Genomic DNA, 24,063 nt, shown 5'->3' on the forward strand with positions numbered 1-24,063 from the left:
GTCAGCCTGAGCTGGGAGTGGATTGAAAATATACTCAGGGTTTTGATGCAGAATGCTGTTCAAGACAACCTGGATTGAGGGGAAGAATTACCTACCTACTCCAGGGTCACTATTTCAGCAGCATCAAGGCAGAGAAAGCACTTTGGCTTTTGGGTCCACCTTCCAGTCCCAGCTGTGGGAAGAGCTTGCACCATTTCCTTTAGATGCTACAGGAGTGATGCCAAAGCTTACATCCCAAGGCTGTTATTAAGTTTCCATTTAAGGCAATATTTGAAACATGCTAAAGATAGAAGACATTAAGCAATTAGAAGGAAGTCTCAATTATATTGCCAGTAGGCAATTATTAAACAGGGGTGGGGGCACTCCTCTGGTGAAGGTGGGAAAGACTGAAAGACCAAGGCAGCGACTAAAGCTGCAGGTGCTTCTGGCCCTCTATAAAGAGTGATCCTGCCTTTGACTTAGGAAAGGAAATTCTTTTCCATTTATTGTCAACTCTCTGTCCTTTATAAAATCTGTGATATTTGTGCTTTCTGTAATGAATACACACACATATATGACAGAAGGGAGAAGGAAGAAGGAGGGAGAAAGAGAGAGAGGTGAGGAGATGGAGAAGGCTGAGGAAGAGAGCTCAATAGATCAAGCAATTGATCAATGGATGATTGATTGCTTGAAGGAGAAGATTGACCAACCTAAAGTCCGAAGTGCAATTCTTCATGCCAGACATACAGGTGAGAGCCAATGATGAAGGTGTCAGGACAACTCCAAGCCACCAAGATGAAAAGCTTCTTAAGGGCTTTCTGTGATGGTCTTGAGATGTCTTTCTCTAGGAAAACTCAGACTTCAAACTAATTGAATGAGGCCATCCAACAAGATGGGAAGTACTTACGTTTGATCAAAATCATATCTAAAAAGCTACCTTTACCATAACATTTAGAGGGTGCTTGTCCAAGCCACTAGGGACCATCCTTGATAAACTGACTCATAAAACTAGTCACTGTGGCTTCCATTCAAGCACTGATGTGTTAATCCCACAGTTTCTTCAGTTCGTGCTCTCTGTCCCCCAGTTCTCCTCTATAACAGGGATTACTAATGTCCTTGGAGTTTCTGCATGGTGCTGAAAAGACCATCCAGCCCACCACTTCCCACAGGCTGCTGCCTCCTCTCTCTCTCTCACTATGCCAGCATCATGCTGAGCTTTTCCACATGACCAGTGCAGTCTCTGCTGCTCACATCATAGCTGGGATATAAGCATTGCTCTTAATCCAATTCTCTCCCCCATTACAGCCCATGTAGGTTATATCTATGCCAATTTCCAATGACGAGCTCACATCTTCACAATACCGACACCGTCGATCACCAGGTGCAATTATGTTGTCTCTATTTGTTTCATAAATGTTAACTTTATCATCTCAGGCAAATTACAAGGCACAGGAACAGTGTCCATTAGGGGCTACTTGAAGAACAAACTTGATTCATGGAATTAGGATTTAGAGGTCTGTCTGAGCTACATAGCAAGGCCTGGTCTCAAAACTACAGAGTTGAACAAATTAACAAGAAAAGCCAAACAGACGTCTTAAGGCACTTCACCACTTGAATTTGCATGGTACAGGACAATGGCCAGAGTACAGAACTTCAACACCCAACCCAAGCAGAGCCTCAGGGGGACTCTTATCTACCTTATCTACCTTGACTCTTAAGGCCCTGGCACTTTCTGTATGTGTGGGCTTGAGTGTGGATGTGGGTGGGCTTACTTGGGCATGTTGAGGTCAAAGGTCAATGTCCCACATCTTCTTCGATTGCTCTTAATTGTACCTGTCAAGATAGAGTCTCGAGTTGAGCTGTAGTACCCTGACCTACACTCGCTGGCCACCTAGCCCCCAAGAGTGGCTACCTTCTAACTCCCAAGTTTTGGGGTCACAGACACATGCTACCATACCCAGCTTTTACTTGGGTTTTGGGGTCACAGACACATGCTACCATACCCAGCTTTTACTGATACATGCTATTGTGCCCAGGTTTTACATTGGTTTGGGGGTCATAGATATATGCTACCATACCCAGCTTTTACACAGATTTTTTGAGGTCATAGACATATACTACTGTGCCAGGTTTTACATGAGTTTTGGGATCACAGATACTTGCTACTATACCCAGCTTTTACATGGGTTTGGGGGGGTCACAGGAACATGTTACCTTACCCAGTTTTTACATAGGTGTTGTGGTCACTGATACAGGCTACTATGCCCAGCATTTACACGGGTTTTGGAGTTACAGGCACATGCTACCATGCCAGCTTTTACATAGGTGTTGTGGTTCCTGACGCATGTCACCATGCCAGGTTTTGCATGGATTTGAGGATATGAGCGCAGGCAAGCACTTCACCCACTGAGCTTTTCTCCCCAGACCAAAATCCCTATTTTCAAACAAGCTCCACAGGTAAATTTTGTCATGTGAATTTGAACATTGATACTCAGTAGTTACTACGTAGACCGAAGCACCATCCTTGTTAGCGCTCTCACAATTTTATGAGCGTTTCCCCCTCTTCATTCCAACATTATCCCTGTGCTCTTTGTCCTGCAGGCATTTCTCCTCCCAGTAGTCCTTGCTTCTTGCTGGTCTCCCAGGCCTCCCATCAGGAGCCCCTTTGATCCTCCTTCCATATGGTCAGTGTCTGGGCTTCAAATCTGCAGGGTTGATTGCGATGTGTAGGCATAGCCTAACTTTTCTGTTTTCCCTTCTTCAGGATGATGTTCAAATTCTTTGAACGACTTCAAAGTAGTGCAAGGCCTACTGCTTGTCTTCATCCTCAGCCTCGGCTTCTTCCACTGCCCCTTACACACTCAGCAGTCGGCTCAAAGCAGCCCTATCTCCTTGTGATGCTGTGCTTCTGCATGCCCTTAGCAGACCCAATGCCATCTGTCACAGTAATACTTATTGGCCTGATACTCTACAGGCACTTGAGACACTATGATACTGTATAGGACAGGTGAGTTTGGGGTACTATGGACCCCACTATTAAAATCAGTTGTTCTTTTGAACCTAATACTCTAGCAGGATGACAGACAAAATCTCATCTAAAAACAGCTTCTTTGGCAGGATAACTCAGTATTTTCTAGAACTGGACTAAGAACTTTTCACAAATTATATTGACAACCATGTCACAAGGCACAGGGCTGGCATCTAGGTCACTGGAATATGGAGCCCATGGCATGAGCCACTGGGTGCCCTTTTGTTATAGTGGTGAAAGAATTGAAAGGAACCAGGATCAGTCACAAGAAGCCTTGTTAATTACCGATGGTACAGCCTCCTGAAGATAATTATGTAATACATGACAAATGTTTGCTTCTGCTCTTCCTCATGCTGTGCTGGGAATCTGATACTGTGCATATTATGTGTGTGAAGGAGACAGAGGGTGAAGAGGGAAGAGTGAGAGAGAAAGGGGAGGATAGAGGGAGGGAGGGAGAGAGAGAGAGAGAGAGAGAGAGAGAGAGAGAGAGAGAGAGAGAGAGAGAATACGCAGCAGCGTGTGGTACCAATAGAAGCCCAAAGAAAGTGCTGGGTCCCCTGGATCTGGAAGTACCAATTGTTGCAAGCCTTCTGATGCTGGTGCTGGAAGGGGGATTGCCAGCAAAAACCACTGAGCTACCTCTCCAGTTCATGCGCACTCTTATTTTCAAAACAACAATAAAGAAGAAAAGCCATGAGGTAGGAACAGAATAAGTCTCAGAATTTCCTGTTCCGCTACTACTTCATGACTCCACCACCAGCTCTTACCATCACTATCAGGGCTGAGCTGAAATCTTGGCTTCAAGCTTTTGCTTAGCTCCTCGCTCTTGAGAAGGTGACATAACCCTATTCTCAATCCCCCGACCTGTAAAATGGAAAATGCAACAACTTGTACGTATGCCAAAGCTGAGGTTTAACAAATGATCTAAGAAGGAAAATGACACACTCAGGTTTGCATTTCAAGGTTAATTCATACTAGCAACTGTGCGCAGTTGTTCCAAGGTGCAGCCTCAGCATGAGGAGGGTCCTGAGAAAGGCAGGAATGGGAATGGTGCTAGAGTCAGGAGTAGATGCAAGCTGTCAGTTCAGGTGCTCTCTCTGTTCCCTGAAGCTTCTCTTCATTCTTTCTTCTCCTTTCTTTAGCCTTCTCCCACGCAGAGAGCCCGAACCTAGTCTTTTATAGACTGAAGTTACATCATCAAAGCTTTACTCATTATTAATATTTTTAGAAAAATTAAAATTTACATAAAATCTATGAATTCCAGATCTCTAGTTCCAACCTCTGCTTCCTTAAAACGGAAACTAGACACAAAGCAAAAACACATCTCCCTATAGCTTTGCATGGCCTGTTCTTCATGGGCAGCTGGGCACAGCTCTTGTGGTTTCCAGGTAGAGCCGACAGCTCTTTAGTAACTACTTCCATGTAAGAATGGGAAGGTGGCAGACTACTAATGTTGAAATGGATTCTTACAAAGTTTTAAAATTTATGCAAGTAAAGCATCTGGCACTCTCTAAAATTTCTCTAGACATTTCCACTTCCAATCCTTCTAGTAGCTAGGAGGACAAAGTACTAACTTTTTGCATGCTTATACATCATCTTTTAATTCTCTAATCTTTGTTTCTTCATCCTTGCGATTCCAAAGCTTCGTGTACTTTCTTCTAATACTATTTATTTCTAAATTATATACAAGCTTTCCTCCTATAAGATAAACCCATCTATCATTCACTTATATTTTATCTATCCATGCCTTTTCTTCTTGGGACCACTTTATCTTTCTATCCTTGATGTCCCCAAGTTCACCCTGGCTAATTAATGCATCAGTCATTGAATGGGAGGGTACATGTGTCTGCTCATAATTCCAAATTCAAGGCCAAGTCTAGCAATGAACTATTTCTACGTAGGACCATGCAGGCTTTTATGGCCTCTGTGGCTATGCTGTCTAGATCCTTTCCTATGATCCCAAAGGCCAAGCAAAAGGCCTGCTCCTGTTCATGGGCAACCCAGACAAGCCCAAGAATTGCAAAGCTCACGACTGAAGAAGGGAGGCTTGCTCTCGACAGCTCTCGCTGAATTACGATGGCTTTGACAGACACCTGTAAGTTTCAAACCTATTTCCAATTATAGCTCTCAATTAATTACAATCACTTCCTCAGTCTCGATGTAATGAATGGAGGGTTTATAATAAATGAAATAATTTCTTATACAAGAGTCTATGATTCTGAAAGTTGTCTAATGGAACATTTATTGTATAAAATTTTATAATCTTGAAGTCTAAGGAGATGACTCAGGTATTAAAGGGCTTGGCAAGCAAGCAAGAGGACTGAGTCCAATCTCCAGACCCTAGGAGCACAGCTGGGTACAGTGTCACATGTCAGCAAGCCAAGCACTGGGAAGGCACAGAGAAAGACCCCTGAGGCTCTCATGGCAGGATTTGTAAGCTCCAGGTTTGATAAGTGTTCTCATCTCAAGAAGTCAAGAGGACAGCCACTGAGGAGGGCATCTGTCATCCATCTCTGGCTTCTACATTCACCATGTGCATGCATGAACACAGGGGCACATGAGCACATAGACACATACTCACATTGTAATTCTGCTATCTGTGTGGGTGAAGGAGTTTAAGCAGACTCAATGAAACATTTTAAAATTGAGAGTTGTAACAGAATCTAGGTTTGAATAAACACAAGACAGAAGTAAATGTGTTTTATAGAAAGCATGGAAGTGATTTGCAGGAATAAACACACATGACTGAAAAGCACTGTTGAATAGCAGCCTTAGAAAGCTCCCGAATCTCTAAGACCAAGGACACTACTACAGAAGAACTAGGGCTTCTATGATTCATTCATTCATTCATTCATTCATTTATTTTCTGGCTTAACATGTTCTAGTAGAATGGCCAGGAGACAGTAACCTACCAGGGAGACTTGTATCCACTTGTAAGCAAGGCTTCCCTACCAAAGATCCTTCTGATGATTAATCCCAATCTTCAACTGATTATCATGGCAGCATGGATGTGGGGCAGACTAAACTCTCAGACAATAGCCAGTTTTATTCAGAGCATCAGGCAATTTATACCCTGAAGATTATAAAGAGTCACCTGAGTAAATTAATCAAAAGAACGAGCTGCACGTGACAAAAATACGTTTTTCCATAGAAGCATATAAACAAGAAACAGTAGCCGGTTGTAATGAACAACGGGAAATCAACTCATTCCTCTATCTGCTACACATGGGAGGGGCATGGAAGCATAAGGCTGAGAATACTCCCTGTCCTGAGACACTAAGATCAAATGTCTTGTTTCCTTGGAGTTTCTCACAAGCACTCAGAAATCTCACACAACTCCATTCTTGGACCGTGTTCTGACAGTCAACATGACAGATTTAGAATTGGGAGATACACCGCTGGGCCTGACTATCAGGTGTTTCCAGAGAAGACAAATTGGGATAACAATCCTGACTGAATGCGAAAAGTAAGCAAGCTCAACACCAGAGCATAGGGGAGCTGCTGATTCCCTAATTGGTTCATGATTGTGTCAATAAAGACAATTGGCCGAAGCCAATTGTTGGGTGAAAGGTAAAGGTGGGACTTCTGGTCCCAGGAGGAAAAAGAGACATGAGAAGAGAGAGGGGACTTTTGCAGCAATGCACTGTAATGAGAAGCAAACAGCAATCACGTAAGATCTTGAGGAAATTATAACTGGTGGCCTCTGCCACCAGCGGAGGCTGGCTGACATAAACTAGTTGATAAGTTTAGGGCAGGAGATTCTGTGCCCAGCAATTGTACTATCTGATAAATTCTAAAATAATAAAGCCATCTAGTGTTTTCATTCTGTGGGGCTAAGGTGGGCAGAGAAAGAGAAAAGCCAGGAAGGAGCCAGTGGAGTTTGGACAGCAACTCTTGGCTTTCCCAGGCAAGGAGGTAGTGTGGCTTTTTAAATTACACCTAACCCCAGAGTTCACCTTCCTCAGCTTCCTGACCATGGACACGATGCCACCAGCTGCCTCATGTTCCTCTTGCCATGATGGAGCCAAATGGAACCTTTCCTTTCTTCCTTAAGCTGTTCTTTATCAGGCACTTTGTCCCAGCAAAGATAAAAGTTATTAATGCAGTCCTGAACCTTGAAGGATGGCTGAGGAGGCCCATCCCACATTGGAGCTCTGCCACCTTAATCAGACGAGCACATTTGAAACTAGTAGAGTTCTAAAAGTTAGCTCTTGACATGAAAATCTAACACTCATTAAAAGAACATTCTGCTATAACCATTAAAATAATCTAAAACGAGGCACTTAAGCCTATGAGTGTGGCTTAATATTCTCTCAAGATTAAACTGGCTTGGTTTTGTAATTTAATGCTATTTTTGAAATGTAATTTTCAGTAGATAAAAAGTTCCATATGCTTTACTTTGAATACTGAGCTCCTATATTCAGTGAAATTACTTCTCTTAATTACCATGTTACAAATTGACACAGTATGCTAATTTATCAAGCTGATGGGAAATTAATAAGTATTAAGTAATCGATGACACAAACTGCAAAAGAGGACATATGACTTGAAGTACGTGAAAGTGAAGACAGCTAGGGATGTGTGACAGAACTGACTTGCCCTGTGAGTATTGCAAGGTGGATGTGGCATTAAGACATTTTAATATTGTGGAGGCTCATTGTCTGAATCAGCAATATGTTCACACTTAATTTTTAGATGGGAGCTGGAGAAGTGTTCTAAGAGGAGAGATAAGGTGGTGTATATCCCACCGCCAGCTTTAGAATCAAAGCTGGGGTCATGGGAAGTTCTCAAAGGGTTCATTCAAGTTGGCTCCATCATGGCAGGCGGAACATGAGGCAGACAGAGAGGAACTCATATGAGCAGAAGAGCAGTGGTCTTAACATGTAGCCAACCAGCATTTGTGGTGCATCTGCTGCCTCCCTCATCACGCTCACAATTAAAAAGATTTTATTGTGTGTGTGTGAGCGCACGTGTCATGTGCATGTATGCATGAATAACTTTAAAGGCTAGAAGAAAGCTTAGTTAAACATAGTTCACATTTAGGGTAGTACCTGAAGACTCCTGTTTCTTTAGTTTTGTTAAAGATGAAATTCAAACATCTACATTAGCATTTGTTTCATGGTAGCAATAGTCAGAGTAGAGAGCATATTTGCTACTCTTTGAAGATTCTAAAACACACATTAACACAGTCTAGGATCTACATTACAGCTAGCAAAAGGTAGAGCTTAGCTACTAAGCTATCAAGCTTAGTAGATCATGTGGGAGACAGCCTGACACAAAACAGAAGAAAAAAAATGGACTGAGTATGTCACTGTGAACGTAAAGCAATCAAATGCATATATGTAATACATCAAAGAACCCAGATCATAGGCTCAGATGCTAGGTTTCAAGGAATGAATACCGTGAAAACGAAGGGAAGAGGAATGGGAACAACTATGAGTCAGGAATAAACCGTCCCAAGTAGTGTCAGATCAAATCCAGCCAATCCATGAATGTCTGTATTTGTCCGGGGGACATGGGATCATCCAGGCATTCCCATGTGTCACAGAGTAAGCGCTAGCATAGGGTGGCCAGGAGTCTTCTTTCCATGAGGACTCCTTCCAAACATAAGCCTAGGAGGGGCAGAGGTTTGCAGACACAGTGGAAGCCACCTACACTAAGGAGAGGGGAACATTAATGTCCGACTCTTTAATAGGTCACCTGGCTACTGTGCTGGGAGTGTGTGATAATGAGAGCTTAGCTGGGGAGAAGCAGGCAGAGTTCCAGAGGACTGTAGTGCAGGTGGTGAGAGCCTGTGGGACAGCCCCGCCAGGAAATTAAGTGAGTATGAGATGAGACAGAGAAAAGTCAGTCACCAAGGACCACAACGATTTTGACCTGAGCTACTGGGAAGGTGTGCCTGAGAAAGACTTGGGGAAGACAAGGAACCCAGAAAAAAAACAAAACAAAACAAACAAACAAAAAAACAAAAGCAAAAAACAAAACCCTTTGTGAGGTGGGAGGCCTGGCTCTAGGACGCATCAGTTTTGAGGAGCCTGTGAATCATCTACCTGAACTGCTGGACTGGCAAACTGGAGTCATAAACAATACGTGGTAATAAGGAGTTTCAAATGCCACTGCTCTTCCATTCTAAGATGGCTAGCTTTTATCCACCTTTTTTCCCATTATTAATCCATAAGTAAGCTCACTTAAAATCTAATTTACTCTTAGTGGAACATCTTCAATCTTAATCATGCAGAATTCAGCTCCCTCAGTCAGCCCTCACAGGAATTATGGCCCATGCATAGCATCTCCAGATGCAGGACTCACTGCTGGCAATGGATCTAGCTCTCCCTGCTTTAGAGGCCCAATGAATGCACGCATATTGGTTATTGTAGCGCTGCTGAGGCAAAGGGGTATAAAAGATATTCCTAGGTGCAGTCTCCTGACTTCACCTTCCGTTTCTCATAAATATGAAAAATTCTTATAAATAAAATCAAGGAAGGGATGGCTTTATTCCCAAGTTCTTGTGTGTGAAGCTAACTGGTGCCTTAAGAGCATTTCTCTATCCTGCCTTGAAAATGGAAGCAGTTCCCTGCCAGAATCAGGTTTTACGTGGCCGAGTTTCCAGGGTTGTTTTGGACAGTTTCTCCTCTTCCTAAGGACCAATAATTCCATCTCAAGTCTGGGTAATGCTGGCCACCAGCCATTCTCTTTCTCCCATAGATTTTAATTTCCGTCGCGATTTCCTAATTGATAGTTGTGTCAAAACAATCCATGGGCTGATATGTCCCTCAACTTTGCTATCACCATGTATTTAAAATCACACATTTCTTCAAAATGTGAAGAAGACGTGGTTTATAGATCACTAATGTGTACCTACTAAACAGATACTGTTCGTGGCAGCCAGTGGGAGGTGGGGGCAGAGCTAAGGTTCAAAGGGCTGCTTCCTTCAAGTCCTGCTGAGGCCAGCTGTTCAGTTCTGAGTAGAAGCAGGAAGTGGATGTATTTTAGTCTGTGTAGCTGGTTCAGAAGCTTTGAAAATTCCAATTTCATTTCTCATCTAGTTACAAAAAACAAGCCATTGGGACACTAACGGTTCATCACATCTCATGAAATATTAGGGCCAGAATATTCTGTTTGTTTCCCAGACAGAAATAGTGAGCTACAGACAAGCTAAGTTGTGTGTGTTTTTAAATAGAAATATATTTTCTCCTCAGTTAATACAGCCCTACTTTGTTATGGCTTTTGAACCTTTGTTTTTGATTCTCCATAGATGATTTCTAAAAACATTTTTTTAAAAGGATGTTTTGTTTAAAGACACAGAGATGATTCTTTTCTCCCATGTTCTGACATTCCAATGATGTGATTTCAGCCCTGTCTGCTGTTTACGGACCACTTGTTGACATATTTTCTAGGTTGAGATAGTCATTTTCTGAACCAAAATAGAATTATTGCATATACTTATGTGTGTAAGCAACATTTTGGAGTCCTTTGCAAAGGGCTACTTTTAAAGGTCGTGCAAGCACATTTAAAAGGTAATCAGGTAGTACCTTCGGAGACTACTGAGGGGCATGGAGGCCAGATCAGGATAACAGGGACAGACAATATAGTGCATGCTTAGAGCCAGGAAAAACTGAATGCCTTTCCAGTAGACACGTAGACTCCTGAAATGTGGGACCAGGAAAAATCTCTCATCTTCAGACAACAACTAAAACCCTCTGAGATCTTAAAAATAAACCAGGAAAACAAAACCCACTAGTGCCTGTCCTCCATGCTAGTCCAATCCAATCAAAGTAGAAGTGGAAGACGGACGGACAGATGGATGTGAGGGCATCGGGGGCGCTTTTTGTATTTCACTGATGGTTCAGACGAGCTGCCAGGGATGAGGGCTACCAGATCTGAGCAATAAACGAGCAGAAAAATGCCTGGGCTGGGATGAAAGAGCAACCTCCCTCCTCAGACAGGAGGACGGAGTGAGCCTTCCACAGAAAACACAGAATTCCTTTCTGGATTTTACAGGATCTATCATTTTTCTCCACCATGCCGTAAAGCCTGAGAGTTGTCAGTGTCTGAACAGGCGCCCTGGGGTTGAGAGGGGACACTGAACTCATTATCACTTGCAGAGATCCTGCCTTCTCATTCCCTCACAGGATCCTACCCCTTCCCACCCACCCTCCTTTCTAGTACTTTGTACCTTTAACCATTTTCCCACTAAGGCAACAGCTTCATTCCACCAATCTTCATAAAGGACCTCATCTATAAGCGACCTCGTGTCCAGCCAGCTGCAGCCGTGCCTGAAGAGAATGTCCACTTGTTTATAAACCATCCATGGAGAGGTTCCTAGCTGGGGCCAGGCACTGTCTAGACCTTCCAGCCACAGCAGTGAGGACAGAAGGCAGGAGTCAGTACTTCGCCATCACATTGTAGTTATTCCTTTAGCAATCTGATTGACACCCTGAAAACTTTTGAACAGGTTTGGATAGTTTGTAACTTCCTTGAAAAAACAAACAAACAAAACAAAACAAAAACAGCAATGACAAAAAGCCCTCCCTCAGCAACTATTTCTGAGAGTTTGGTGTGGCTTTTGTTTTTAAAATCTGAAAACTTTCAACTTTGGCATTTGATCAAGATTTGTCTCCTGGGTGAGGCCTCAGCAGGACTGACTCTCAGGCCTCCCCTTATTAATGCTGGAAGTTTGGGTCTGTGGGTCAGGTTGGGACCCTTCCCAGTGACTGTCATTTTAACTCTCCAGAGGTACCTTTCAGAATGAATGGATCCCCTGAAGAGGATTTTCATTACCCTGTGACTTTACAGCAAGCCACAGGCAAGAACATGTAAACAGCCCAAAGGCTTTTGTTTTCAATTCACAGAACTACTGCAGTTAAAAATGAGCAGGGATCTCCTAACAAAGTGTACCTGCATTTTAGTTCCAGAAGGGGAGAGGTGCTAAGAGGACACAGGAAGGTTGAGCATCAGAGGTGGAATGAGGACAAGAAAGCTGGTCTTGCTAACAGAGCAGGAGACACTTTGGTGCAAGAGAACCATGCACAGGGTACTCTAAGACTGGGCAGAACAGTACCACAAGCGGAGCAGGGACCCAGATTGATAGCCAGGACGAAGCATGCCCCATCCTGCTCCATCCTGGACTCAGAAATCTTTATGACCTGGACCAAAACCAGGATCTGTACAGGGAAGTACATTTAGTGTGTGAGGAGGAGGCTGAGCTCAGGGTGATCTGAGAGTCAAACTGTGGAAAGTAGGAAGAGATGAGAGGGACTGGGATGAGGGAGGGGATGAGAGGGGAGGAAAGCAGAGGGGATACTAAAAACCAGGCCATTCTCTGTCTAGAGTGACAGCCACAGAATGAAGCATCCGTACCCGACAGCCTAGGCTCAGGATGACATACCCAAAGCTCCTATGAATGAAAAGCTCCTGCTACATATAGGGGTAAGGAAGAGAAATGGAGAGAGAGAGTGAAATTAGGAGGTAGAGAGGGCAGTAGACATGGTCAGAGAACAGAAATAAAATGTAAAAGAGACAGAAGAAGCCTGGCCTTATACCCTGATGAGACTTCCATTTGATAAATTCAATTTTATCAAAGGTGAATGGTGTGGACAGTTCATTCATATTCAGGCTGAGACATATATACCCCAAGGGACAGTCAGGATGTGAGATCTCCCTCTTCAGCTCCCTCCCTTACTCTACAGGATTGGCTCTCTTCAGATAAGCATTTGTCAAGCTATAGCTTAAGGACAGATCAAGGCAGGCAAACCTACAGACAGTTTAGCAATCTGGAACTCTACTTAGCTTGACCTATGCACACAACCATTCTCTAACAATGCATCTAGGGCCTCCAGATCCATCAGGCTGGATGCACACCTGCTTTAAGCAATAAAAATAAATGACCCTCTCCTCCAGCATCCCTTGGTAATGCAAATGATTCAGATATACCCAAGGATATTCTGAAACCAAGAGGTATGCCCATTCAGCCTAGGCTGGCTGGGATCCATGAACAGATGCATCTTGGGCAAGCATCTACAGAGAGGTAAAGGCTTACGTAATCCAGGCCTGTCATCACTCAGAGAGCCATCTAAACTATGCCTCTAGTAACCAAACTCTTCAACGCCATAAAAGTGAGTTCCAGAAAATCGGGGTCCTTGAGTACTTTCATGCATGTGGCCCGTTGTCATTCTTGACTGCGCATCCTGTATCAGACCTGCGTTATTGCTTTTAATAAAATCTCCCCCTCCAGGCCCTTGGTCCTGTGAAGGTTCTATGCCCCAGCATAGGGGAATGCTAGGGCCAGGAAGCAGGAGTGGGTGGGCTGGGGAGTGGGGGAAGGGGAGAGAGGATAGGAAATTTTTGGAGGAGAAACCAGGAAACAGGATAACATTTGAAATGTAAATAAAGAAAATATCTAATTAAAAAAAAAGTTAAAAATGAAAAAACAAAAAACAAAAACCTCTCCCTGCTACTTTGTAACTTGTGTATGTTTCAATCCATTGAATTAGATGTCAAGAACCTGGAAACACCTGGGCCTGACGGGGGAGGGGGGGAGCTCCTAAACAATCACTCACTGTTGTTTTTTCCGTGTAGCACAGTTCTGCTCCATCTGCAGCAGAAAGCTTGAGGGAGACACAGTGTGTGAGTGTGTGCTGATCATCCTGAGAACCGGTGGCTTGAAAGACAGCATCATGTGGCGTAGAAGAGATGATTTCTCTTGGTTAGCACGTCAGTTTTCTCCCTAAGTCAAGTGGAGGCAATTAACAATCTCTGTAGTTAACGTGTTTATGAAGAATAAGAACAATGCTTCTAAAATCAGTTTGATAAAGAATATTGATTTGTTCTCTTTTTTTTGTCCAATTTACTTTAATCATATTCTTTCCCTACCCCAGCTTCTTTCAGACTCTTACCACCTCTCTGCCTACCTAACTTCATGATTTTGTCCTTTCAACACCACCCCCAAAACCAAAATAACTCCAAAATGAAAATCAAAATAACCTGATAAGGTAAAAAATACTAAGACAAAACTTTGCTTTGTTCTTTATTTTCTCTCTCAAAACGATCTGCCAGTCTTCCTACAGGAGAAATGGTGGGAAAAGGAGAGATGCCTAACGTTGCATGGATTACCAAAAAAAACAAGACAGGCGAAAATAGGTAATTAACCTCCCGAAGTCCAGTGTTGTGTGTACTTGTGCTGAATCCATACGCACAAAATCTATCCACCCCAGATACAGTACCAACGAAAGATGGAAGAAACAATTCCACCCACGTTTAGCCTGGGAAACTAAGGAGTTACTTACAGATCACAGGCAAAGCAGCTTCACCATGCCTCACTCTGGAAAAATCTATAAATCCTCAAAGGGGTGGGGCCTCGTAAGGGGTGGGGCTTCATAAGGGGCGGAGTCTCATAAGCCCCCTCTACTCAGAGCTGTAGCATTCAAGGGCCCAGTCATATGCTGGACTCTTCTGAATAATCACAGCTGCTGAGAGTTAAAGAGAACTACACCCCTGAAGTGCTGGGGGACTGAGTCACACACCACCCAGTGCTGGGTGTTCAGTGCATGCAAAGCTGCGAGCTATGGCTTGAGTTAAAACACAAAGCCACGGAAAGGATTTTTCGAAACACGTTTCACTCTTTTGGGGCCATACATTTAAAACGCATGACAGCAATTTAAGGACTTTATACAACAAAATACATATAAATGAAAAACATTGCCATATCAGCCAAATTACATGCCTCTGAAGGATCTTTGTGAAATTTGGCTGTGTAAAAAGCAGGAAAAGCTTGGTGAGGAAAAACTAACCTGCAGCATTGACTGTGACGGGGCCAGGGGAATGGATTAGGCGAAAAGAGGAGCATCTTTCTGTAAAGACACAGGTGGAGTGTTGAAAGTGCAAGGCAGTGACCCATGAAGAGCCATAACAGATCGGGTTAAGTCGATGTCACCGCAGACCTGTGTCCTAAATCCGATCTCTGCGCAGGATGTGGCAAATTCCAAATATTGAAATCGTTTGGAAGAGTAAAAGAAAGTCGTAAGCAGGAAAGGGTACCCTCATTCTTCAGGCCACGTAAGTCACAAGGACTCCGTTTCACAGCCTTCACCCCAAGTTTAGAGTGCTGTACTCTATTCAACTCACAATAATGCTCTTCTGCCCCCAAGAGCATCTTGTGCTGTGCCAGCCCTGGCCTTACTCCTCTGCCTGCACAGTCTGCCTATTACGCAAGTAGGCCAGAAAGTTCTTTTGAAATAGATACTTGTCCCAAATAGATTGCCGTCATCTGGGCCCCAATTGCATTTTCTCTGGCTTCTGTGGCAGGAGGTGCTCCCTTACTTAGCAGGGTGTTCCTTCTGGATTCTGACCCTGCTTCAGGGCTGTTTGTCATCACATCTAGTCTTTTATCCCCGCCCCCTCCTAGACACTCCCCCACTCCCAGGTCCCCCAGACAGCTAGCTCAAGCCAAGCACTTCCAAGAAACCACCTGTTACCACTGCGGTGGGGATCCAGCTCTCAGTGCTTCTGTGTGGATGAAGAGGAGGCACAGCTTCCTTGGGTGGGAGGTCTCTGCCAGGCAGCCGTCCACTCGGGGTGTACTCCTGAAGCAGAGATTAAGTCCTGTGCTTAGCACTGCTGGGAACTGGGCCTGCTCTCTCCAGGAGAGATCTCCAGGACAGAGGATGCAGGACTCTGAGAACAGAAGACCTGGGACTGGATGCTGGATTTAGAGAGGCTGGGAAGAGGATCTGCTAAAGCCGGTGGGCACTTACTGTCTGGATCTCTCAGAGCTGCTAAGCAGCCCCTGGAGGACTCCATTCCCATCCATGACTTTCATAATCACCCATGAACAAGAGATTTGAGCCATGAGATTCTAAAAGGTTATTCCAGTTCTTAACTGCTGTGGCCTTTTCAACCAGAAACCATCCAGAAAATCATCGACCATGACTTCACCTGTGGTTACGCAGTCCTGACTCCCGCAGGAAGGAGCAGAAAGTGGGGGCCCAGGCATGAAGCCATTTCTTCAAAGGAAATCAATTTGCTATGCTTGCCAAGGAAACCAAGCTCCAGGAAGGTCAAATGTCATCATCAAGGGCTCTAACACTGTTGGTTACGATGTCTCTACCAGAATCATATTGTTTATCTGACAGCTGAATTGCTATTATTTTCAAGGAAAGTAGCAGGTTTCTAGAAAACATTGTCAAATATTTAAGTAAAAAAACGTTTGTGTAGTTAAACAGCAGCTGATCACTGCAAATGATGTCACTAATTACGATGGCCTAGAAAGCAAGCTTGCTGTTCCCCTCACTTCCTCATTCTTCCCTCCCTCCTTCCCTCCTCCTTCTTCCTTCCTTCCTCCCTTCATCTCTCCTCCACTCCTTCCTTCCTTCTTTCCTTCCTTCCTTCTTCCCTTTCTTCCTTCCTGTAATTTAACATGAGCTGGTAGGCAAAATGTAATACAAGGAGCCAGGTCTTGTCAGAGTGAGAAAGGAAATCGACTTCACCTACATCCATGGAGGCCAGGAGACGTGAGGACAGGAGCCTGCTTGCAATCCTAGACCTTAATTAGCTTGAGTTTTTCCTGTGAGCACAGCCAAATGCCCTCAGGCATCTCCACCATAGCTCTCCATGAAATACGAGCAGAGTGCCCATCCATCTGCTCCACATAGTCCATAAAAAAGACAGTTACAACATGTGTCAATACTAATTAGTAAGAAGAAAAGCTGAGAGATTAAATCATTTACAAGAGAGAACTATAGAGCTCATGAGCAGGTTGACTCCCATTCTAAGGTAAATTCTTCCACGCTTGGTTGGATGAAACCAGAGTTGCAGAGTCAAGCCCGTGTGTTTCCACAGTGACACTAAACTTGGGCGTCTCAGTCCATGCTTACGTAGCCTTCCTTTCCCTTTGACTGTGTCTTTGCTGCTACATTTCAGGAAAACACGAAATGGAGGAAGACATGAAACTTTCAAACTTCTTTTGATGTCTTCAGTTTTTTGAGACAGGATCTCATGAGGCCCAGGCTGTAGCCAAGGATGGACTTGGAGCTCCTGCTCCTGTTGTCTCCATTTCCCAGGAGCCTCCATCATAGGCTTTCATGGTCACATTTGACAAACGTAAAGATGTGAAAACAGCCTACTTTACTGAATTTAAACAATTGGAAATTTACTGTGATGACTGGATTATGAAAACAAAACTATAAGCAACATCTCGAGGTTTGGTTTTTTGCTTGTATTGTTGTGTGAAATGCTGGTCCCTAAGACCTAGGGGATAAGAGACCCCAGGGGCAAGAGAATCTGCATGTAGATCCAGTGACACTATGTGACCTTGCCCCCAAGTTATTCCTGATTGGTGAATAAAGATACCTATAGCTTATAGCTGGGTAGAAGAGAGATAGGACGGGTTTGGGATTCCCAAGCTTAGGGTCTGAGGAGAACCATGAGGAAGAGAGGAGAGAGAGAGTGTGTGGGAAGAGAAGACACCGTGGTTAGTTGAGTCATGGCCTCGAGGGCTGGCCAATTGGAGTTTAGAGCTGCCCAGATGGGACATGGCAAGTTATAATTTGGTCGATTGACAAGGAAATAGATTCTAATAGCATAGAGGGTGGATATCTGCCCAGCTCTAATGCTAATTAAGGCTTACTATAAATTATAAAGGCTGTATGTATTTTATCTGGGACTTAATGATCAAAGGTGGTATAGAAATCCCAGATTGAGATTAAATCATGTTTACAACAAAAACATGTGGTCATGCATCCTCTACCACTTGCCAAACTCCTCCCTAGACCTCCTGACAGGGAACTCCCCACACTAAATATTATAAATGTAAAACCTAGGATCATCAACTAAAGCTACTAAAAAAGGTAGGCTAACTACCAGATGAATTAATGTGCAAAAGTCAAATGATTTTTATTTATAAATAATAGTCAAGGAAAATGAGTTAGAAATTTTTGTAATAAGCCATGGGAGATAAAGAAAACAAGATGTAAATAAGCTTATCAATCAGCGTGTCAATCCAATGATGATTGTTTAAAACCCCAAGAAGTCAGAGCCTTACTGTGTACAGACACCTTGTATTTGAATGCTATCCAAACTATAAACTATATACTTTATATGGTCCCAATAATAGTGGAAAGAATATTTAATATCTAAAATCAATTGATTTAAAAGTGTACAACAATTGGGGCTGGGAACGTGGATCAGTGATTAGTGTGGATTATGTCTAGCAACGGGAGGAGTGGGTGCCCATAGGCAGAGATCAGATGTATCGCTATACAGTGTGATATTGGCTCAAAGCTGGAAGTAAACCTCTACCTGATGACCTTTGGATTCTGGGTTTTCTAGTCATTTATTCTCATTGAAATATAAGAGAGATTTTAAATTGCCTTGAAATGAAATTCAAGGAAAAATCTCTAACAGAGAAATTGATGGTACCCCTGGGTTAGTGAGAGCAAAGAAAATGTTTCACTGCTTGAGAGAATGTGGGTCCTGATTTTCAGCACCCTGATGAACAAAATAAAGAAGGAAAATGAGACCTAAATGGACACCTCGCTAAACACCAGACTTCCCATGATTCATTGGGAAAATGAGCATAATAAGAATGAATGAGGAGGACTTGCTAGGAGAAATCTAACAGAACAGAGCTGGAGAAAGGAAGGCACAACAGACCATTTTGTGGAGTTTGATATATTTTCAAATAAATCCAAGACCATCTGATAATATTTATCTAATGCTTGGACCATACTTCAGAAAGCTCATTAACTAATAGGCTGTCTTTATATAAAACTCAGTACATTTTTCTATAATTAATGAAGGAATAAGAGAGAAAATGACCTGAGGATGGAAGACAATGATGTTTGGTTATACTGGGCACAGGAGCACAGAGGACCACCAGTTGGTTCAGAGTGCATGAAACCCTTGGGAGAAATGAAACAGAATCCCTTATTCAGAAAGAACACTGTCACCTGCACCAGCACAGGATGACCCTCCTGCCGGGAGACAAGAGGCTCAGGGATGTCAGTGGTCTTCATGCCTTAAGTCTCCTTTTAGGAACAAGATGACAGGCTGTGTCCCAAAACTCACATACACCCAAACAGAAGCCCATGGAAGAACTGGAGAGGGTAGAGGATGCTGTTGGATGAGGTCAGGCTGCGTGTAGCTGAGGCATGAAGAAACACACCTGTGAGCTGTCCAACAGTCGCATAGAATCCAGGCCAAGGAACCACATGAAGTTGCCTCTCAAATGATGTCCACTTGAGGAACCCTGTGATGAGATTAATCATAACTGAGAAGCACTAAGGACATATGTTGACTACATTTCTCAAGGTATTTCCAAAGGAATATAAGACGAGAAGGAAGGAAACCTGAAGTCACAGATTTTAGATTATGGTAATTATCAATATTAGTGACAAAGATGCTGTACTACTGTACAGGATATAAGCACACTCTATAGCTACCAATACAATTTGTAATGTACACTCATGTGTGTGCTGAGACAGACATGTGCATGCACACAAGCACGCACACAGACACACACATAGACACACACACAAATGTACACACACACACACACACACACACACACACAAATTTAGAAAGGCTAGAATAAATTGAAACCCACACACCCTCATTCTGAACACCACCACCATCACAAAAAAATAACCCGTGAAGTTTTCTGCCTAAGTCTTCACTTTTTGCCAGCATAGAGCCTCAGACTGATTGTCAGGAAGAGTCAAGGGCCTCTCGAGTCCCAAGACTGTGACAATTCATTAGGAGCCCTGCGTGTGGACATCTTGCTATGACTTTTTTTTTTACAGCATTTTCTGTTTTCACCTTCTATCTGCCAGGCCTGCTGGCATTGGTGTTAAGCTCTCTGCCTTCCACAAATACCCCAGGGATAGAGCCCTACCAAGCAGGAGCCGGAAGACAGAGCAAACACAGACAGTGCAGGGGACAGGAGGGACTCTGGCTCTTCTGGGGAATGAAAGGGAAGGTTAGACTATGGCAATTACCTGGACATGGGCCTCCAGGGAGCTCTGCCCTCACTCTGACCCTGAGTGGCCTCCAGCACTCCTGCTGTAGGGACTCAGGCTTGGGAAGAGTGTGAGGCTCAGCTTCAGTTTATATTCTAATGTGAGTGCTGGTGAGAAGATACCCATTCAAGGTCACAGCCAACTTGATTGATTCCTAGAGCCCTAAAAACACTGACTCTAATGATGCTACCCATGGTTGTTGGGACTTTTTTTTTTAATTAACTATATCTTAATAAGGCTACTGGGAGCACTTTCTCAATGATTCTACCTTAAGACTTATTAATATTAGCAAGTAAAAATAAATTCATTTAAATTGGGCCAGAAGTGGGGTAGATAAAAGTTCTTAGTCTTAGCTTAGTTTTCCTGTTGCAGTGTGATGAGTTTATAAAAACAAAACAAAAAAAAAAACCAACCAAACCAAAAAAAACCTGGAAGGAGAGTTGGGGCTGTGCAATGCAGATGCTGCGGTGACATCAACTGTCTGACATCAACTGTCACAGGACCTTCAGCCCCTGCTCCTCAGCATCAGGATTTTAACCCCTCTCTCTCCAAAGTGTTTCCTGGAGCAGTTTTAAATCTTTATGGTCCATTTTTTAAAGGATCTTTGTTACTCCATCTTTCCTGCATATTTCTCAATTTGAGGGATTTTGTATATTGGGTTGTCTACTGGTGGATTGATTAACACCACACATACACACATACACACACACACACACACACACACTCACACACACACACACAACTTGAAGTGTAAGCAGGATACAAGTCAGAGCAAAGGCTAGGACACTTGGCAGGGGGTCAGGGCACCATGCAGGCGGAGCTCCTCTCTGAGTCCTTGACTTGATGCATTTGTGTCAACAAAGAATCAGTGCAACTGACTTCAGTTTTCTGTTTTCTTTGAGGTTGTGAATGCAGCGCAGTCTGGTCTCAACCTCCAGATCTTCCCACCTCAGCCTTCAGGTCAGGGACCACACGTGTTCACTAGCATGCTAGCTTGACTCCACTGGGGAGATGAGTGTCTCTCTTTGTCTCTAGTTTTTCCTAAGTCCACTGCTAAAATTAAAAAGCTTCCTTCTGCTTTGATTAGGGTGCCCCCTGATTTGTTTTTTCTTTTTCTTTCTTTCTTCCTCCCTCCCTCCCTCTTTCTTCCTTTCTTCCTTCCTTTCTTCCTTCCTTCCTTCCTTCCTTCCTTCCTTCCTTCCTTCCTTCCTTCCTTTCTTCTTTCTCTTTCTTTCTTTTTCTTTTTCTTTCTCTTTCTTTCTCTTTCTTTCTCTCTCTCTTTCTTTCTTTCTTTCTTTCTTTCTTTCTTTCTTTCTTTCTTTCTTTCTTTCGGTCTCTCTCTTTCTTTTTAACTTGGTTGGTGAAAGGCCCTGGCTGCTGTCAGGGAGAACTGACAAAGGCCACTTTTCTCAGGCAAATGGACCAGTAGAGCCCTGGAGATAGAAGGGCACCTGGGCTGGGTTTATCTAAAGCTGCTCTTAAACTTTTCAAGAGACTGAACCTTTTTTTTTTTTTCTTTCTTTCCTGTACTGGGTAGAGTAAGTAGCCTTCTAGTTTGCTTTTGTTTAGTCAAGACATTTATTTTTAACAATATTTTAGCACTTAGTATGGCTGCTTAATGTGTTACAATTGGATATAAGCCTCACTCCTGGGCGTGCTTGATAGAGTTCACTGAACTGTGAATCCAAGCCTTTCTTTCTCCCACACTTAGAAAAATGATTTTATTTATATTTTTCCTCTAACACTGTCTGGAAATCTGGAGACCCTTGGCTAATGTTTGGACCTATGTCACACAGATAGAAGGTGTTAATTGTTTCCCTAGTACTTCTCAGTGCAGATTCTCCAATCATAGAGTTTTCTCTTTGCTGATTGACCCACTAGTCAGAGCATCCAATCAGGAGCTGCAGAATCCTGTCTTCATCGCACTGAGCACCCAACCCTGGTCTAACTCTAAAACACACGGCCAAAGTCACTCTTAAATAATCTCTCCAAACTAAAATAGAGCCTGTTTACTCGGCCTCATTTTCTTTTGTACATTTCTGTTTTAGACCTTTAACCCAAGATAAACAGCATCAAACAGGATTACAGGCTTTGTGTCATAGGGATCAGGTTTTATACAAGTAGGCAAGAAACAAGAGACACACATTGAAGGTACCCCACTTATTTTAAAGATCACATCTCAGACTTGCCTGTGCTTTAATTAGAATATCCTAGAGAGTTAAAAATACCTATGTCAAGTCTCCTCCCTAGAGAAATTATACCAAAGTCTCTGGAAATAAGACCTGGGCTTTTGTACTTAGTGAAGCTCCTGGGTGACCAGAAGCTCAGTCAGGAATAAAATCCATCAGCATTAAGTGTGTGATGCTCAAGGTCTCCACTGTTCTCCCAGAGTCCTATGGGAGACCTCAGCAGGGAGTGGGGGTGGGGTGGAATGTGGGGTGGGGTGGAAGACGGAGGTGGGAGGGGGGTGGGGCATAATGTGGGGGTGGGGATGGGAGTGAAGTCAAACACAGCAAGGATCAGAGGGCAAGTAGCAGATAGGACAGGAGAATAAAGCCATATTCTAAACACCTTTGCACACTATGTATAGTCATTTAGGACTCCATTAAAACGCCAGAGTCCTAGCTAGGTGTGACAATGCACACGCCTTTCATCCTGGCACTTGAGGGGCAGAGGCAGGAAGATCAGGAATCAAGGTCACCTCCATCTATATAGGGAGTTTAAGACCAGCCTAGGCTACATGAGACTGTCCCAAGGGGGACAAATAGCCTTGGATTCTATCTAACAAAGAATACTTCTTCAGTACTTTCTGGTGCCAGACTCTGCCCTTTGACATTAAAATGTCTCATCTTTTCAGTAACCTATAATCCCTGGACATTTAGTTCTGGGGCTGAGTTTTAAGTTGTTTAAAGAAGTCTTCTACAGAAAGTCTACTGGATTTTGCCACACTGTGTCCCTCTTATTTTGGGTAATTTCAAATACACAATGGTATTAGATTTTTTTTTCTTTAATACACTTGTGTGGCTGGAGAGGTGGCTCAGTAATTAAGATCATGTGTGTTACATAGACATACACACAGCCAAAACACCCAGGCACATAAAACACAGGTCAGTAAAATCCTTTCAAATATTCTCCTTACCAAAATTAAAATCTGGAAGTCTTTTATTGTTACTCCCAGTGGGAAAAATTCGAGGGTCTACAAAATTTTAAAATCAAAGTGACTCATTTGGAAAGTAATTAATGTGTGTATTTGACTACTAGCTTAAAATGAACACTAATACAAATTACTTCAGCTCTGGTATTGGGGAAATACTGCGGTTTGGGGATAGGAAATGTCAACATCTTTAATTTTACAATTACAGCTGATAGAACATGTTCAGGTAGGCGAGCTTTTGAAAAATGTAATGGGGCTTTTGCTCTGTCTTTCTAATCAAAGCCTCCTGGAAGAACGGATGGTCTTCCTGAACTCTGAGATTCTAACTCCGATTCGTTTCACAAGATTTTTCCTTTCCAGAAAACAGCTAAAAGGAAACAAAATAAACCATTTATTTGGAGAACTCTAGTTCTTTGCCTGAAAACCTCCACGATGAGGAAGAGTTCATCTCCATTCTGCGTTATGGAGAAACTCTTTGGTAGAGCATTCTGTGCCGATCCTTGGAGTTCCCCTTAGATGTAGTTGTGAAATTGGTAGACAAGCATATTCCCACCATCCAGTTTGGAGAGCGGTTGGGTCTTTGTGTGTGCATGGATTCCTTTTGTCCTCTGTCAATATTCTTTCCTCTGAATATGCCTCCTTTAGAACCAAAATGGAGACTTACATTGCCTTGAAACAAAAGATAACTGTTTCCATAAAGGGTACTGTAGTAGCCAGCTTTTCATTTTTGTGACAAAAGACCCAAGCAACACTCCGTGAAGGAGGAGGGATGTGTTTAGATTGTGGTTTTTCCTTATATTGGCCAGAAGAGGCAATTAGGGAAGGAGAAAGAGTGGAGGGAAAGAAAGGAGGGAGAATATTTTGCTAGGAATATACACATATACATACAC

This window comes from Mus pahari, chromosome 5 (assembly GCF_900095145.1).
Source record: "Mus pahari chromosome 5, PAHARI_EIJ_v1.1, whole genome shotgun sequence".
Taxonomy (NCBI): domain Eukaryota; kingdom Metazoa; phylum Chordata; class Mammalia; order Rodentia; family Muridae; genus Mus; species Mus pahari.